The 13,340-nt window shown below is 42.7% G+C and overlaps 1 protein-coding gene across 2 annotated transcripts in view; it reads right to left on the reverse strand.

Moving 5' to 3' along the window:
* Ythdc1 (YTH domain containing 1) overlaps nt 1-13,340 on the reverse strand; it is a 314,054-nt gene that overhangs the window by 252,292 nt on the left and 48,422 nt on the right. The window lies entirely within an intron of this gene.

The raw sequence follows: 13,340 nt of genomic DNA on the forward strand, positions 1-13,340 counted from the left end.
TGGGTGTTGTTTTGATGTTCCTTGGTGTGGGTGGATGTCCTGCCATGTACTGTAGTGGATGTTGTGGGTTTGTGGAGGCTGCAGCAAGAAACTGGGTGCCTCTCATGTCTAGGTGATCCTTGACTTTGAGGACTGGTTTCTTGATGTAGGTGGTCTGTGGGTGTAGTAGCTGTGCAGCCTGTGATTATTTTTAGGGCCTTGTTCTGTATGGTCTGTAGAGTGTTGTAGTGTGTTTTGGTGAGGTTAGAAGCCCAGGCAGGACTTGCATAATTCATCACTAAATGTATGTATTGTTTGTATACCGTGGTGGTGGTTTCTTTGTTGTGTCCGAATGTTGCATGGGCAAGTGACCTCAAAACATTGAGTCTTGGTGTTATTTTATTTTTAATGTAATATTAAATGCCTGTCAACATTGCTGTTTTTATCATAAACACTCAATCTTGCAATTTTACCCACTTCAGTGTCTTCTAATCTACTGTACCTTGATATTAATACAACATAAGATCCAGTTGCCCACATACCCTGTGTTATTTCTGATCAGTGCCAATAAGTCTCTGATGATCAAACTCTTTAACCTGTGAACTACGACATGCAATCACAGCTGTTCCAAGGTGCACTGCAACATCCAGCTCCAGTTTCAAGTAGAAAATTTACTTTTCTATGCATTGTTCTGGCACAGTTTATAACCTGTGTTACTTCTGACCAACACCAATGAGTATCTGATGAATAAACTCTTTAACCTGTGAACTATGACATGTAACCAGTCATTCCAAGGTGCACTGTAACATCCAACTCCAGTGTCAGGTAGAAAATTTAATTTTCTGCATTGTTTTGGGGCGGATTGTTCACGAATGACTTGAAATGTCATATGGAGGCATATGCAGCCTTTTCAGCTGCTCACTGCCAAGCTCACACGTGCCTCATTGGTCACTGTTTGGTACAATGGAAGGTCAAGGTACGGCCCACCAGACTTTAAAATTCACCACAGCTACTCCAAGGTAGATGCTGGGTTGATTTTGTTCCATAACATTTATGCATGCACTCTTTCATCTGGTACTACTACTACTAATAATGTATATTATGTACTGGCGCCCAGAGATTTGGTGAGGAATTATGGAACTCCAATGGGATTGAGCCAGTGAAGGTTTATATCCAAGGGACAGTTGGGGTTTACTGCTCAAGTAATGCCATTCAGGGATGAGTGAGACTGGCCACTCTCATCTTAAATGTCAGGACCAACTTGCCTAGCTCTGGGCTCTTACACTCCTCATGGGGCAACATGGGACTGGATGATGGATAGGTGGATTATGAATAATCCTGGTAGCAGCATTTTACCTAAGTCCCACCTTCAAAATACTGCAATATCCAAGCTCTCTATGGCTAAACTACGACAGATGTTGACCTAAATATTTACACACCCATACTGCACCATGCTCTCTTCAATATTATACTGTACACTCAATCCTCATAAATCGCGTGTTCATAAATCAGGGATTCGTAAATCACGGCTAGGTGGACGTCAGAGCTGCCGGCAACCTTAAATCACTGTTAAGTCACGAAAATCGCAGATCTAGGCACCCAAGTGGGCCTTTTCCGAAGAGAATTGTAAACCACGGCATTCAAATTGAAAATCGCGACCCAACAACCAATCACCACACGTCCCTGGTGGCATATGTGCATACTAATGCTGCCATGATGTTGTTGTTCTTATCCCGCCAGTCCACACACTACAGATCGTCACTGTGGAGTACGAGAGCTAACTGCCTTTTTTGTGCAACTTCCTCCTGCCTCCTACCTGCCATGGCCCCTCCCGACCCCCCAATGAAGCGCTCTAAGCCGTATGGCATCAAGAAGCTGCCGCAGTTGTTGTACAGTCGACGTCTGGAGCTCATTCGTCGTGTTGAGAGGGGAGAGAAGTTTTCAAAGATGGCAAAAGAGTTTGGGAAGAACAAGTGCTGAGAGGTTCTAAGTTCTTCCCAACACCACCCCACTCCATTCACTTAAGCAATTTTGTCATAGGATTAAGGTGAGATCCCATAACATGGCTTAATTCTATTTAATACATGCACTGAATATTCCTAAATTTGTATGTTTGTGTTTGATGGTGCCTAGATAGGTGTAGGTAGGGTGCTGTGGGGGCGGGTTGGCCAAAATCCAGATCAAAATTAATTTTTCACATAAGAGTTACTATTCATAAATCACGGAATTCATAAATCACAGCAGTGGTCCAGACCCAATTTACGAGGACTGAGTGTACTCATAAAACTGGTCTTTGGAAAAGAAATTATAATAATAATAATATAGATGCATATTTTTCCTACAGTCCAAAATTACTGAACTTCAAAACACTATACCAGCTAGACTACAGTACACACGCACATAGATCTGAAAATTAATAATTATTCGTTATCACATCCTCTATCAACTGGCAAGACAAGAAAATAAATAAAAGAAACTTAAATCTGATGGTTTTTGTGCATGGGTGCACTTCAGATTTCCAGTCTGCCAATTTATGGGTTAACCCTCAGGCTGAAGAGGCACTGCTGTAACCTAAGTCTGTGGTTCAGCATATACAGAAAAAAAAACAAGGTATTTTTCACTGGCTATTTTGACCCACCAATACCCAACCAAACATGTTTAAATTTTAGCCAAAGTTTAATCTTTCTTTGTGGTAGGCTGGGGCGCTCACCATCCATTCACTCGATGTAATGCTGCTCTCAGGTGTCTGCCCTTTCCTCTGCTCCATCCTCCATTCCTTCCACCCTCTTCTGTCTATTTTTTCTTCATTCTTTCCTCGTCCTTCTGCCCACGGGCGACTTTACACTCCCTCTTTTGTCTTTCTTTCCTTCATTCTTTCCTCTTCCTTCTGCCTGTGGGTGACTCTACACTAAGCGACACGACAAATGGTTTCCTGGACACTAGGAAACCATTTACTACGCTAGGTGGTAACCATATATCCAAATTTTGGCCCCTGGTGGTTTAGTAGGTAATTACAGCACTCCAATTGGACTGAGCCAGTGAAGGTTTATATTCAAGGGGTAGTTGGAGTTTACTGCTCACATAATGTCACTCAGGGATGATAAGAGGCTGGTCACTCTCATCTTCAATGTCAGGACCAATTTGCCTAGCCCCAGGCTCATACACTCCTCAAGGGGCAACGAAGGATTGGATAATGGGTGGGTGGATAAATCTTTCCACTAACCTTTGAAACAAACTGGAGTTTCGTAGATGGTCCTGGGATACAGCGACAAAGTGAGCTGAAGAGGTGTTATTTGTGGTTGGAGGGAGTAAGGCACCCAGGAGGGCGCAAGGCAGTGTTGTAAGTGGCTGCCAAGCCACATGAGAGAAAAAAGTTTGGGAGGTGACATCCATGCTAGATAACATCAAATATCAAGTTACTCATTTCTTTTCAATGACAGAGACACTTGCTCACTGGAAAAATTGTTTTCTTTAGAAGCACTGACTTTTTCACTACATATATCACTCATTGTCAATACTAATTACTAAAGAGTCATGTGTATGTCATGGACGTAACAATGACACAGAGTTGCCATGTAAGGGATGATATAAAACACTTGATTTTCCACTAAAATAATCAATTAGTATCTACTTTTCTGCCAATTATTACTAACTATACACACACAAATTAATATTCTGTCTGTCAGTACTTATTTTTGCTCTTATAACTCTAGCAATCCACAGTAACTTAGTGCTTAGTGTCACTTTCACTTTTGTGTAAATGCACTGCACTGTCACCACTGTCTCAATCACTATTACATTGCTTCATATTTTCTTACATATTATGTACTTTGTTTTCTGTCTCTTGCCAGTACTTAGCACTGCTCTAATAGCTGCAACAATCCATAATAACTTAATAGCAAGCAACACTTTCACAGTTGTGTAGCACACTGCAGTGTCACTTACCACTGTCTCTTTATTCACTATTAATTTATATTTTTTTACATATTCCTGGCATTGTGTAAAACAAAGATGAAAGGATGTGAAGTGGAGGAGTGGGAGAGTGTGAAATGTGTAACATCAGGAATGAATGGGCGAGGAAGATGAAAGGAAGGAGTTCCTTTGTTGATGAATGAGGTGTGGCAGAGTAGAATGAGATATCACAAATGGGTCAGCTCGAGATGTATGCAGGTCAGGTTCAAGTCTGAGAAGGTGAAAGTGGCTGTGATTGTAGCGTATGAACCGGGTGATGACAGGAGAGAAAGACAGGTTTTGGGATGAGCTTGATGAAGCAGTGGGGGAAATGCCCAGGAGCTATTAAGTGATCATAAAGGGCAGTGTGAATAGAAGAGTAGGCGCTGGTCCTGAGGATAACATAATAGGTTGCAGCCTAATGGAGTACCAGAAGGAAATGATAATGGGAGGCGGCTGAAGGATATGTGTCAGGAAAGAAGGTCGTGTATTTGTAACTTGTATTTCAAACACAAAGATGCACATAAATATACATGGTATAGAGGGAACGGAGATCGTGTTGAAAGGAGCCTGATCGATTACGTACTCATAAAGAGGTCGATGCTGGGAATGGCTGCTAATATGAGGGCCGTGAGAAAATGATTTGGAGGTCTGTCAGATCATATGCTTGTGGTATGCAAGATCAAGCTGAGAGGAGTGAGGTGGACCAGAAGAGAGAGAGAAGCAGTCAAGGAGAAAGACTGAAAGTCAAGAAGTTGAGGATCAAAGAAATGGCAGATCAATACAGGACCAAAGTAAGGGACGAGTTAGAATCAGCAAAGTGGAATGAAATGGATCTGGACAACCTGCAGAATGAATATATGGACTGCCTAGTTAGGAATGCTAAAGCAGTGTGTGGTGTGGCAAGAGTAACAACAAAGAAGAAAGGTAAGGCATGGTGGGATGAAGAGGTTAAGAAAGCAGTGGTGGAAAAGAGGAAGAAGTGGCTAGAGTGGTTACAGGACACTGGTTGAATTGAAATAAGAACTGAATATAATGAGACCAAGAGCATGTAAAGAGGGTAGTGAAGAGGAAAAAGAAGGACATAAATAATGATCTTCATTTCAGCAACATTTGCGCCCTTTCCTCTAACTTTCTCTCTGTCGAACACCACCTCTCCTCCTCTAAACCTCACCTTCTCTTCTTAACAGAGACTCAGCTGTCTGAAGCAACTGAAAGCAAGCCCTTTTCTGTATCCTCCTACTTTCTCTATACTCATTTCAAAGCCAAAGGTGGCTGTTGTGTATATGAACACAACAACCTATCTTGCTCTCGAGTTCCTGAACTTGATTCTTCTGAATTCTCTACTCTCTGGCTTCGGCTCTCCTGTCAGTCTCTGACTAAATACATCTGCATTGTTTACTTATCCCCTAATTCTACTGACTAGAATTAAAATTCGTCAACTATCTTACTTCAACAATGGAACACATTTTATCCATTTCTCCTGTCTCTGAAATCTCCATTCTAGGACATGTCAATGTTCACCACCACCTTTGGCTTTCCTCTCCTTTCACTGATCCACCTGGTGAACAAGCCTACATCTTTTCTATCCTTAATGACCTAGAGCAGCTTGTACAGCACCCTACCCGTATCCCTGACCACCTTGGAGAGAGCTCCAACATACTTGATCTCTTCCTTAAAACTAATCCTTCTGCTTACACTGTTATTCTTCTCACTCTGTTGGGCTCCCCCGATCATAACCTTATTACCTGAACCTGTCCTATCACTCCGGTACGGCCTGTGAATCCTCCAAAGAAATGTCGTCTCTGGCACTTTGGAGCTGCAGATTGGGAGGCCCTCAGGCAGTACTTCTTTGATTTTCCCTGGAATGATTATTGCTTCCATGGCCGGGAGCCATCTGAGTGTGCCTTGCGCATTACGGAGGTTATTCTCTCAGGCATGGAAGCATACATTCTTCCTTTTTCATATCCTCTGACTAATGCAAGAAAGAATTGGTTTAATCACTCTTGTTCTAATGCTGTCTGCAACAAGGAGAGGGCTTATAAAAGGTACCGGAGCCAACCCACCCCTGAATCACATCTTTTATACACGTCTGCCCGGAATCGTGCTAAGTCTGCTCTTCGCTCTGGTAAAAATAATTTCATCCATACTAAATGCTCTCAACTCTCCAACTCGAATTCCTCCTGCTCCTTCTGGCACCTTGCCAAAAACCTTTCTAAAAATTTTACCTCATCATCCTTCCTTCCTCTTTTCTACTCTGATGGCCCTGCAGCTATTTCTTCTAACGATAAAGCAGATCTCTTCGTTCAGACTTTCTCCTCCAATTCCACCTTAGATGATTCCGGTGCTGTTCCTCCATCATTTCCCCCCTCTGAGTTCTTCATAGATGACATTAAAATTTCTTCTGCTGATGTTTCTCTGCCATCACCGGCCTCCTTACTAACAAGGCATATGGGTCTGATGGAGTCCCTCCTGTTGTCCTTAAGATCTGTGCTTCTGTGCTTACACCCTGCCTATGTAAACTCTTTTGCCTTTGTCTTTCAACTAGTACCTTTCCTTCTTGTTGGAAGTTTGCTCTCATTCAGCCAGTCCCAAAGAAGAGCGACCATTCCCAACCTTCTAACTATTGTCCAACTGCTTTAACATCCAGTGTCTCAAAAGTTTTCAAGTCTAATCTTAACAGAAAAATTTTTAAGCATCTTGCCTATCACAACCTTCTTTCTGATCGTCAGTATGGGTTCCGTCAGGGATGCTCCACTGGCAATCTTCTCGCCTACCTTTCAGACTCCTGGTCATCCTCCTTTCGGGACTTTGGTGAAAGCTTTGACATTACACTTGACATCTCAAAGGCTCTCGATCAAGTCTGGCATAAATCTTAAATTTCCAAACTGCCCTCTTACGGTTTCTATCCTTCTATTTGTGCCTTCATCTATAGCTTCCCTTCTGGTCGTTCTATAGCTGCTGTTGTAGATGGCCATCATTCTTCTCCTAGATCTATCAACAGCAGTGTTCCTCAGGGCTCTGTTCTATCACCAACTCTCTCTCTTTTTTTCATCAATGATCTACGCTGTATCCACTAGTACGCTGATGATTCCACCCTACACCTTTCCATTCGGTTTCTCCAACATCCACCTCAGCAGTTACTTCAACAAACAAGGGATGAGGCTATGGCACACCTAATTTCTGGCTTGGCTTGTATCTCTAACTGGGGTAAAAATAATCTTGTTGTTTTTAATGCATCAAAGACTCAGTTTTTGCACTTATCAACCCATCATGGACTTCCGCAGGAGTACCCACTTATGTTTAAAAACATCCAGCTCAATCCAGCGTCCTCCTTGAACTTGCTTGGGGTTTCATTCGCTCGGGACTTATCTTGGAAAGATCATATTGCATCTCTTGAAAAATCTGCTTCCAAGAGATTAGGTGTGCTAAGCCGACTCCGTGCCTTCTTTACCCCTGCACAGCTGCTGACTTTATACATGGGTTTTATTTGCCCCTGTTTAGAGTACAACTCTCATGTGTGGGGAGGTTCCCAACATACAGCTCTTCTCAATAGGGTGGAGTCAAAGGCTTTTCATCTCATCAACTCTCTTACTGGCTCCCATCAACCTCTGTCTCTTCATTGCACTGTTGCCTCTTTATCTCTACTCTATCGCTACTTCAATGCTCACTGCTCCACTGAACTGTCTGCTTGCATCCGCCCACCTCTACGAGTGGGTAGCAACCGTCTAGCAAAAACCTCTCATCTCTTTTCTGTCCAACTCTCTAATGCAAGACTTAACCGTTATTCCCAGTCCTTTTTTCATGCAACAGGTCAACTCAGGAACTGGCTCCCTCTGTCTATATTTCCTATTTCCTATGACCATCAGTCATTCAAAAGCAGTGTGTCCTGGCATCTTGAAATGAACAGATCTTGATTTTGGCTCACTTTTGTATTGTTTTTGTTTTTCTTCTTGGAAGGAACTGTTTTGCAGGATCAGCCTTTGATTCCTTCTTCCTCACATTAAAAAAAAAAAAAAAAAAAAAAAAAAATGCAAGCTACCCCCAAAATGGGTAGTTATTCTGGAAAGAGGAGCGGATAAGTACAGGCAACAGTGGAAGGAAATGTTAAGGTGTGAAGGATGTAGGTAATAGATTATTAACCCATGGGGCTGAAGTAAGGGCCAGATGGAAAGATTATTTTGAAAGCCTGATGCATGGCAATAGAGAAAGCAGAGCCACTGTAAACATGACTGGTTTTGGGGGTGTGCAGAGAAGGACTGAAGTGCAAGGAAATGTGACCTCGCACAGGTGAGGTGCGCTGTGAAGCGGCTGAAAAATGGGAAAGCAGCGGGGGTTGATGAGGTGTACGCACAGATAATGAAGTATAGTGGACGGAGTGGAATGGAGTGCTTGTTGGAGATATGTAAGGCATGGATGAGTGAAACTGTCCCAGCAGAGTAGAAAAAGGCTGTGATTGTACCCCATACAAAAATAAAGGTGAGTGAAGTGATTGCAAGAATTATTGTGGCAAAAGGTGAGTGAAGTGATTGTTAGAATTATTGTGGCATTAGTTAACTGACTGTGCTAGGGAAGGTATATGGAAGAATTGTTACAGAGAAAGTAAGAGAGAGATCAGAAGTCCTAGTGAGTGATGAGCAGGGTAGCTTTAGGAGTGGCAAAGGATATGTGGTTCAAAAATTTACAGTACCACAGAGTGTGGAGAAGGTTTGTAAGAAGGACTATAAGGTGTTTATGGCATTCATGGATCTGGAAAAAGCATATGACAAAGTAGAGAGAGAAGGATTGTGGAAGGTTTTCCGCATGTACAGTATAGCTGGTAAGCTGCTTGGTGCCATCAAGAGTTTTTATGATGGTAGAGAAGCATGTGTATAGGTAAATGGGCATCTAAGTGAATAGTTCATGACTGGTGTGGGCGTGCGACAAGGTTGTGTGATCCCCATGGTTGTTCAATATATGTACATGCATGGGGTGATGAGAGAAGTAAAAACACGAGTAATAGACGTGTTGTTGGTTCTGGGTAAACATGGCAAGTGCACTCTACCATGTACTTAGAAGCTTACGGTATATGTATCTTTTAATTTAATTTATCATTTGCACTCGAGGTGTATGTATGTCAAGTTCAAGTTTGATAAGGTGAAAGTGGCAGTGACTGTAGCGTATACACCGTGTGAGGACAGGAGTGAGAGAGAGAAAGACAGGTTTTGGGATGAGCTGGGTGAAGTAGTGTGAGAAATGCACGGGAGCTATAAAGTGACTGTGATGGGAGACATGAATGGAATAGTAGGCACTGGTCCAGAGGATGACATAATGGGTTGTTATGGAGTAACAGGAGAAAATGATAATGGGAATCGACTACAGGATATGTGTCAGGAAAGGAGGTTGTGCATTTGTAACTCGTATTTTAAACACAAAGATGCACATAAATATACGTGGTATAGAGGGAACGGGGATTGTGCTGAAAGAAGCCTGATTGATTACGTGCTCACAGAGAGGTCGATGATGGGAATGCTTGCTGATACGAGAGCTGTGAGAGGACGATTTGGAGGTCTGTCAGATCATATGATTGTGGTATGCAAGAGCAAGCTGAGAGGAGTGAGGTGGATCAAGAGAGACATGAGCAGTCAGGGCGAAAGACTGAAAGTTGAGAAGCTGAGGATCAAAGAAGTGGATGATGATTACAGGACCAAAGCAGAGGATGAGTTAAGATTCAGTGAACAGGAATGAATTGGATCTGGACAGCCTGTGGAATGCTTATAGGGATTGCTTAGTTAGGAATGCTAAAGAGGTGTGTAGTTTGGCAAGAGTATCAACAAAAAAGAAGGGTATGGCATGGTGGGATGAGGAGGTTAAGAGAGCAGTGAAAGAAAAGAGGAAGAAGCGGCTAAAGTGGTTACAGGATAGGGGTTCAGTTGAAATAAGAACTGAGTATACTGACAGCAAGAAGCATGTAAAGAGACTAGTGAAGAGGAAGAAGGAGGAGGTAAATGATCTGGGAAGAAAAATGAATGTGAACTACTCTGAAAACAGAAAGTTATTCTGGGAAGAGGTGCGGAAATGTAGAAGTGACAGCGGAAAGAAATGTGATAGTGTGAATGATGCAGGTGGTAGGTTTCTAACCCATGGAGATGAAGTAAGGACTAGAGGAAAGAATATTTTGAAAGTCTGATGAATGGGAATAGAGAGAGCAGAGCAGCTGTAAACATGATTGGTTTTGGGGGTGTGCAAAGAAGGAATGCAGTGCCAGGAGATGTGACACTCACACAGGTGAAGAGCGCTGTGAAACAGCTGAAAAATGGGAAAGCAGCTAGGGTTGATGAGGTGTATGCAGCGATGCTTAAGTGCAGTGGAGAGAGTGGAACGAAGTGCTTGTTGGAGATATGTAAGAAGGCATGGATGAGTGAAACTGTGCCTGCAGAGTGGAAGAAGGCTGTGATTGTACCCCTGTACAAAAATGCAGGTGAGCGAAGTGAGTGCAAGAATTATCATGGCATAAGTTTATTGAGTGTGGCAAGGAAGGTATATGGAAGAATTATTATAAAAGTAAGAGAGATATCAGAAGTCCTAGTGAGTGATGAACTGGGTGGCTTTAGGAGTGGCAGAGGATGTGTGCATCAAAAATCTGCAGTGAGACAGATAGCAGAGAAGGGTTGAGAGAAGGACCATAAGGTGTTTATGACATTCATGGATCTGGAAAAAGCATATGACAATGTAGACACAGAGGAATTGTGGAAAGATTTGCACATGTATGGTGTAGATTGTAAGCTGCTAGGTGCTGTCAAGAGTTTTTATGATGGTAGCGAAGCATGTGTAAGGGTTAATGGGCATCTAAGTGAATGGTTCACGATCGGTGTAGGCATATGACAAGGTTGTGTATTGTCCCCATGGTTGTTCAATATATACAGTATATGGATGGGGTGATGACAGTAGTGAAAACACGAGTAATGGAGAGAGGGATGGCGTTGGTAATGAATGGTGATGGGTGGAATATCTTAAATTTGTTGTATGCCGATGATGCAGTACTGCTTGCAAGTACCGAACAGGAACTTGGTAGGTTGGTGCAGAGTTTTGTTGATGTCTGCGAGCGTCGTGCCTTGAGAGTAAATGTGAAGAGGAGTAAAGTGATGGTTACTGAGAGAGAAGGTGACTCCCAGTGTGATGTCACAGTGAATGGAAAGAGACTGGAATTGGTGAGAGAGTTCAAATACTTGGGTACAGTGATAGAAAAGAGAGGAAATTGTGCAAAAGAAGTTGAAAGTAGAGTTACACAAGGAAGAAATGTAGCTGGTGCAATGAAGGCCTTGATAAGAAACAGAGGCTTGAGTGTTGCAGCTGCACGAGGCTTACATGAGGAAGTGTTAGTGCCAACTCTAACTTATGGGTGTGAGACTATGGTGTGGCATGAAAATGAAAAGTCAAGAGTAACTGCAGTGGAGATGGGACTGTTGAGGAATGTATGTGGAGTAAAGAAGGTGTATAGGATACGAAATAATGTGATTCGTGATTGGTGTGGAGTGAGGAAGTCAGTGGACACCAGAATCGAAGAGAGTGTCCTGAGATGGTATGGTCATTTGGAAAGAATGGATAACAATAGAATGGTGAAAAAGGTTTACCTGAGCGAATTTGAAGGAGGGAGGAGACGAGGTAGGCCTAGGAGAAGGTGGAGAGATATGGTGGATGAGTGTTTGAGGAAGAGAGGTTTGGAAGTCAGTGAGGCTAGGGAACTGACAAGAGATCGAGCTGGCTGGATGAATGTTGTGAGGAGAAATGCATGATCAGGGATTCTGGCACCCCTTGTGAGCATGGCAGCGTCCGGATTGACCCAACTGGATACGTTTGTGTGAAGCTGCAGAATGTGGAGAATGTTTTTTGGCATATCCGGTAGAGCCAGGATTCCAGGGGCTTGAATGATGAGTGAATGGAAGTGTGGCCTATTTGGACTGGGCAAGTTTGTGCTGTCTGGACATTGCTACTACTCACCCTGCCCTTGGGTGGGAAAGGAGGTCCAGATGATGATGATGATGATGATGATAACTTGCACTGAATAAGACGCGATAGCTTTAATTCTTTGCGGCTGGAGAGAAGCAGCAGCCATATTGGCGATGACGTCAGTATTCACACTGCAGACGACGCTCAAGCCCAACACACAAGGCTTTTCCAGTAACACCGTCAATAGTTGTCATGGTATTTACCGACATGGCCACCATAGATCCAAACTACCCCCTTCAAGTATGTTGTGAAGGAATACTTTTCATGGTGTAAATGGGTGGTACCCGTTAGGTAAGTAAATTGTGGTGAAATCGTCTAGAGGTAGCTTACAGCTACACCATTCCCATGCGGTGCTCATACCTCATGAGGTGGAAAGTGTTTAATATATTGAGTACAGTATCAGTCATATGAGTTTATAATGGTGTTATGCTAATGAATATTTAATATATGGCCTCTTCATTATTAGTCTTCTGAAACAACAGTTTCAATGAGTGACTCAGAACTTGATTGTAAAGTACATTTAGGAAAGTGCGACAAAATACTGAATCAGCGGTCATTTACCGAATCAGTACTTTTAATTGGTAAGTGTTATAGATTTTATCACCATATAGGTTAATACTCACCTAATCATTTGAAATCCGGTCAAATTTTTGCATTTAAGTTTATTTTAAAAAGTCCGGATTCACAGCAAAAACTCGCTAAAATTAGCGGAAGTGTTTCTCCTTAAGTTCAACAGCTTGCATTGGCAGACTTCTGCTTTGTATAAATATTAATTTTACATACAAATACATTTATTTGCACTTTAAATCAGTATTTGTACAAAATAGAAGTCTGTCAACGTGTGTTGGTGATCTAAAGTAGAAATACCCGCTAACCTTAGCACATTTTCCCACTGAATCCTAATATTCTATTAATAGCTAAATTATGCACAGTTTTTTTTACCAAATTTCAGATAATTGGGTGTATATGAAGTTTCACAACAGTAACGACTGCATTCCAGGACTGGGAACTTCCGACGAGCAGCCAGCCATCACTGTTTTCGTTTATTGTTATTGGCTGGTACACAGAGGAATAATTTCCCTGGTGTGCTTTTGTCTGTGCACTTACACACTGGAACGAAACTATCTATCTATCTATCTACTGCCAGATGCCTCAATCCCGTTCGGGGTGGCCACAAACAAATCGCCTCCACGTCGCCCTGTCCCCCGCCATTTCACTGCCCCACTCCCAACTCACACCCCCCTCTCTCATATATTGTACCTCTCCAACCCATCCCTCCATCTCATCCTCGGCCTCCCCCTCCCTCTTCCCCCCTCCACTCACTCACATACACTCTCTTCGTCAGTCTTTCACCCTCCATCCCCTCCACATGGCCAAACCACTAGCAATTATTCCTGTTGTCATTGGGCATTCTTGGAGGT

Source organism: Coenobita brevimanus, chromosome 103 (genome assembly GCF_032717465.1).
Source record: "Coenobita brevimanus isolate Jiangsu-jjx chromosome 103, ASM3271746v2, whole genome shotgun sequence".
Lineage (NCBI taxonomy): Eukaryota > Metazoa > Arthropoda > Malacostraca > Decapoda > Coenobitidae > Coenobita > Coenobita brevimanus.